Source organism: Ovis canadensis, chromosome 17, assembly GCF_042477335.2.
Source record: "Ovis canadensis isolate MfBH-ARS-UI-01 breed Bighorn chromosome 17, ARS-UI_OviCan_v2, whole genome shotgun sequence".
Classification (NCBI taxonomy): Eukaryota; Metazoa; Chordata; class Mammalia; order Artiodactyla; family Bovidae; genus Ovis; species Ovis canadensis.
The window spans coordinates 73,845,291-73,851,498 of NC_091261.1; positions in this window are offsets into that span (position 1 = coordinate 73,845,291).

Sequence of the window (6,208 nt, forward strand, 5' to 3'; positions counted from 1 at the left end):
CTGTTAGTATGTTTTACAACTCACATGCTACGTGTATCATTCTATGTACCAACTATTCTCTTAAAAAATGAAATTAAAAGATTGGAAATTCCCCGGCAGTCCAATGGTTAAGACACCCCACTGTCACTGCCGAGAGCCTGGGTTCAATCCCTGATTGGGGAGCTAAGATCCCACAAGCTCTGCAGTGTGACAAAAATAAATGAAAAGCAAAAGTATTAACTCTTTTATTCAGGCTCTTTTCATTTTCCCATTTTTGTCTTCATTTATTCTTTCCTTCACCCTTTCCTCCTTTTTTTATTTAAATTTTATTTATTTAGCTGCCTGGGGTCTTAGTCGCGGGCACTCCCATTTTCTAGTTGTAGCTTGTAGGGTTAGGTGCTCTGCCACATGTGGGAACCTAGTTCCCCAACCAGGGATCAAACTTGGGTCCTCTGCATTGCAAGCTGGACTCTTAACCACCAGACCACCAGGGAAGGCCCGCCCGCCCGCTTCCTTCTTTTATTCAATTCTCTGTTTTCCCTGGATGCAGTATAAAGTCTGGTTGAACAGAGTGACCTCTGTTGCAGCCTCCACCACAACAGTCGTGTGGTCTGGACAGGTCACTTCGTCACTCTGAGCCTCCGTGTCCTCATCCGTGAAATAAGAATGTTCAAGTAATTGAAAAAGGAGCCCATTAGACTGGGAAGGCTGTGACACCTCCGTAGCCGATGCAGGTCAACCTAAACCTAGGCCAGAGCCAAAGCACCCAAACTGGAGAAAATGAAACTTAGCACTCACAAACAGCCAACTGGGCTTTCCCAAACAAGGCAACCTCTTAAGTTACAGCCAATCAAACGATTTCCTTGCTTTCACATCTTCTTTCTAAAAACCTCTCCTAGATCCTGCCGGTAGAGTGTTCTGAACACCTTTCTTTTGCCTGATTCCGATCAGCAAGTCTTGAAAGTTTTACTGTGCCTCAGATTAGCTTTAAATAAGAATACCGACAGGGCTGCTTTCTACAGTTGCCCTTATGAGAGGAAATGAAAGTTTAAATGGAGCGGCCTCGGGAGCAGAGCACCTGGTGCATCTCAGGAGAGCATGCGCTCGCATACCTCCCCCCTTTTTTTTTCCTAGTTTTTTGGCAGCATGCAGGACATGCAGGATCTGAGTTCCCTGACAAGGGATTGCACTGCGCCCCTCTGTAGTGGAAGCGCAGAGTCTTTACTACTGGACCACCAGGGAAGTCCCTCTCACATCTCCCTCAGAACCTGCCCTGCCCTGTGCGTGAGATCCTCTGGAGTTAGCCTGTGATTGGTCCCAACCCCTTGGGCCAAGCTCACGGCCAGTCACCCATCCTGTGTCCACAGCGGAGAAGGGAAGCAGCCACCCACTCTCCTCAGCCCAGCCAGAGCCATCCACATAGCAAAAGAGCCTGATTAATAAATAGTTGTTGATAGGCCTTCTTGAGTGTGATAGGAACTTCAGAAATGCGTGAATTGTGCTGTGGGAGACGAGCCTTCAGGTCCTGGTTTTGCAGCTCTTGGCAAGGGCCTTCCACTCTCTGGGCCTTAGTTGCCTCATCTGTATAATGGCCTTAAAGGACCAAACAAGCTCAACTGCTGGGATCAAGGGCCTAGGGCTTGACTGACCTTGTCCTGGAAGCCTGAGGCCCCAGGCCATACCCTCTGGCCTATCTTCTGGGACAGGAATGCAGCTTGTAGGTTGTGGAATTTGCCCAAGGAACCACAGCTTGTAGGTGGTAAGCCCAGCTCTGAACCCAGCTCTGTCTGATTCCAGGGCCTGAACTTGCTCTGCCGCTCCACAAGGTTAGGAATCATTACCTTCCCTGCTATGGTTCTAGCGCCCAGCACAGCGTAGTCATTTAATAAATATTCATCGAGAATGAATGAGTAGAGTCCCCCCAACTTTGAGCCCCTAATTTTTCTCCAAGAGAAAAAGGGAAAGATGGTGTTGAAGGAAAGCAAAAAGAAAAAAAAAAAGGAACTAACATTGTTTGAATACCTACCACGTGCCAGATGCTTTTAGATGTATTTTCTTGAGTAAGCTTCCCTCCAGCAGGTGAGGTTCCTGCCCTCATTCTGCAGATAAGGAAACTGAGACTCTGAGAGGTCAAGCAAATCTCTTGCCGGCACCACGAGAGCCAGGATTTACATCCACCTTCCAGAGCTTGTGAACCTCTTTTCAGTCTGCTTTTCCAGAAGTGTGTGGTTTACAGATACAGCTCTTAAAAGAGGCCAGTAGATGTGGACCAGTTGGGCCATATAAAGTGCTCAGGAATATTAAATATTTTGTGACAGGCTGATAACGATGGCCCACAGAGCGGTACTCCTGGCAGGGAGCCATCGAGAGGGACACTGCATGCACAGGCCCTGGGCCAGCGCACTGTTTCTTGGGGCTGTTCCTGGGCTTGTTTGGAGGTATTCTGGCAAGAGAGGAGAAAACAGGAATGGGAGTAGCATGGTAACACTGGGGTGGCTTCCCTATTAGCTGAACCGGGACCGTGCTGGAGGCTGTGCAATGCCCCTACATAAGCAGCAGGTGGCGCTGCCGAGGCACATTTATCTAGGCTGGGTTTTCACAGCTTTTCATCAACCACCCTGGGTTCTCTCTTCATACCTAAGCTGGCCTCCCCGCCCTCCCTGAAAGCAAGGATGTCTTGTAGATAGGGAAGCTCAAAGACTCTGGGGCTACAAGGCTGCCTCTCGGAAGTCCAGTTTTGTGTTTTAATAACAATAACAACAGGAATAATAATAGAGGTAGGTATTATCCATGAGAAAAAGGGGTAAAAGGACTTTTTCATCCGAAACAGTGGTTGTCACTAGGGGCCAGGATTAGGGGTGATTTTAATTTTTCTCTGTGGGTTTTTAATTGTACATTGGTCACTGTTACTTGTGTAATTTTATTAAAAATAAAGCATTGGGTATCTTGCCTGGCAGTCTGGTGGTGAAGACTTCGCCTTCCAGAGCAGAGGGTGCTAGTTTGATCCCTGGTAGGGAAGCTAAGATTTCACATGCCTCTCAGCCAAAAATCCAGAACATAAACAATAGAAGCAATATTGTAACACATTCAATAAAGACTTTAAAAATGGTCCACCTCAGAAAAAAAAAACCTTAAAAAATCAAAACTTTAGTTGGTTGATCACTTCCCCCATGCTTTATACTTAAGAGGTGCTTTCCATGCATGAGTCGTCCAACCCTGGGAGTTCTGAATTGCTAGCAGAGCTTTCTGATAAATCCTGATGCGTGATCCCCGAGACAGAGATTCTGATTGCATTGGTCAGGACCAGGGCCTGGACATCTGATTTTTTTTTTAATTTTTAATTTCAGAATAGATTTAGATTTACAGAAAGTTTCCAAAGAAAGTACAGAGAGTTTCCTTATATTTCCCACCAATTTCCTCGGTAATTATTAATAACATCTTATGAACATTTCATACACCCATAGGACAGACATATGACATGGCTTTGGGGGTAAATTACGCATAAAAGAGACAAAGATGACCACTTTAACCATTTTTAAGTGTCCTATTCAGTGACATTAAGTATATTCACAATGTACAACCATCTCAAAGTAGGATTTTTTAATTTACTTTGAGTTTCTTTTTTTGATTTTTTTTTCTGTTTCAACTATTTAATGTAAAAAATCAGGTCATGGAAATACAAATCATTATTATCATTATCACTCTGCAGCTCAGACATCACACTGTGGGTATGTTTCCATAGCCGGGGTGTTACTGGCAAGAGAAAGCTCGAGAAAACAAAATAACTATTCAAACACTCCTTTCCCCGGGGAAGGTTGGCAGTCAGCTGCAGCCCACGTGCACAGACAGAATTCCGAAAGAATGCCACTCGGTGGCAGTGAGGCAGGGGCCTGGATTAGTGTGGTTGCTTGAACTCTGCTGTTTCATTGCTCAGGCTGGTTTCCCTTCCCACGGCGGAATTCTGGCAGAATTTCTAAAGACAGGCGTCACCACGTGCACACAGCACACTTTCTGGAAAGCAGGTGATGTGTGCATCTCCTGCTTTTAGAATCAAAGTGTAATTCTTGGACCGTGCGAACCACTGGGGAAGGGATGCTCCCTTGGGGGAGGTGAAACCCAAGAAGACTTGTCTCTTGACAAGTCCCCCTGCTGGATCTGATGTCACCACAGCTGGAGAACCACCTGGCCCTGCAAGGCGGGGCTCACCTATCCAAATCCCTTCCTCTCTATGGGAACTGAGGCCCAGGGATGGGGAGGTCGTACCCAGATGAGATCAGTGGCAGAGCCAGTGTCTCTAGTGAGAGCCGCTGGTGGCCTTAGTGCATGGAGGCAGCAGAGGAGAGGAGACTTGGCTGGCACCTGCTTAACACTTAGTGTCTCCAGGAATTATGGGTTATCACAGCTCCATTTTTCAGATGGGGAAACTGAGGCTTAGCGTGGCTGGCCATATGATGTGTGCCAGGCCCCCACCCCAAAGCTTACACTGGTTCCATCCTGCTGGGCCATCATCAGATCTGGGCACAGTCCACAGAGATAGGGCATGGAGCCAGCCCTGTGTTTTCCATGCCTTTCCCAGACATGGGCACCCACTAGCCATCCCCAGATGGCAGAGAGCCTCCCATTCCTAACTACAAGGTGTTGGGGCAGCTCCCTTTTCTGCTTGACTTTGAGCCCTCCCTAGCTCCCCATCTCTCTCCACGTGAAGCCACACCGTGAGCAAGCCACTGAGCCTGGCACCGTCTGGGCCCTGGCCGACTTTGCCCAGCACGCTAGCCATCTATTTGTTTGAGTCTCACGGCACTATTTCTGCCGTGCTGTTCCCCCTGCCTAGAAGGCTGTTTCCCCTTCTGACTCTTTCTCATCCTTCAGGTCTTGGTGTAAACACCTCTTCCTCTGAGAGGCCCTCCCCCCAACCCGTCTAACCCGGTCAGGTTACCTAGCCTCAGAACACACTGGATTTTTCCTCCATACTGTCCACTGCAGTGCTCAATAAATGATTTTAAAGAGTAACATCCTGCCCGCAGTGGACTGAAAACTTCATGAGAGCCAGGGACCTGGCTGTCTGGATTCTGGTGTGTGTCCCAGCCTCTGCTGTGCTTCTTGGTATACAGTGGGTACTTAATAAATACCCTGAGAGTGGGCGAATGAAACTGTGGCCCATGGGTGCTACACCCTCATAGTCAGGAGTGTGGGGACATGGACTGGAGGCCACACCTCTGCCAGAGAGGTTTGCCACACAACCTGGGCAGGGTGCAGGACCGGTTTCTAAAAATTCAGTGCGATCTCTGTTGAGCAAGCACCTGGGATGTTCCCAGACTCTTCTGATGAATTTCAGGAGCCTTCTTCCTGTCCCCTGAGCTGCACCTCCACTCCACCCTTTTTGGCACAGTGAAGTACTCACATTACTAGCCTGGGTCCTGCAGCCAGGCCAGCTACCTGGGGCAGCAAGAGTGAGGGACACACCCCTGGAAGCCGCTAGTGGAACCAGACGGCAGAAGGGCCTTTTTTTTTTTTTTTTTAAATGGCTTCAGCTTAGTTCATTTATTTTATTTTAAAAATTTTATTGGCGTGTTGTTGAGTTACAGTGTCGTGTTAGTTTCAAGTGTAGAGCAGAGCGAACCAGTTATACGTATACATATACTCACTCCTTTTTTGGGTTCTATTCCCACATAGGCCGTCACAGAGTACAGAAGAGAGTTCCCTGTGCTATGCAGTAGGTTCTTTGTTTTATGTATCTATTTATTTGGCAGCATCAGGCCTTAGTCACATCGTCGTTGCCTCATGTGGGACCTTTCATTGCAGCACACGAACTCTGAGTTGTGGCTCATGGGCTCTGTAGTTGTGGCGTGTGGGCCTAGTCGTTTCGGGGCACATGGGATCTTAGCTCCCCGACCAGGGATTGAACTCACATCCCCTGCATTGCAAGGCAGATTCTCAACCACGGGACCAGGGAAGTCTAAATAGGTTCTTAATAGTTATCTGTTTTCTGTGTGTAGGAGTGTGCACATGTCAATCCCAGCCTCCTGACTTATCCCTCTCCCCCTAGAAAGGGCTTTTGAAATACTTGTTCCAGACCCATCTGCTCTGTGGGAGAAACTGAAGCACACAGAAGGAAATAGAGTCTAGAAACCGATCAACAACAGGGTCAGGACTGGATCCAGGGGGCCTCTTAGGGGTGGACCTGGCTGCTTTCACTCTGCTCCCACCCCGAAGTACTGAGAGCTGGGCA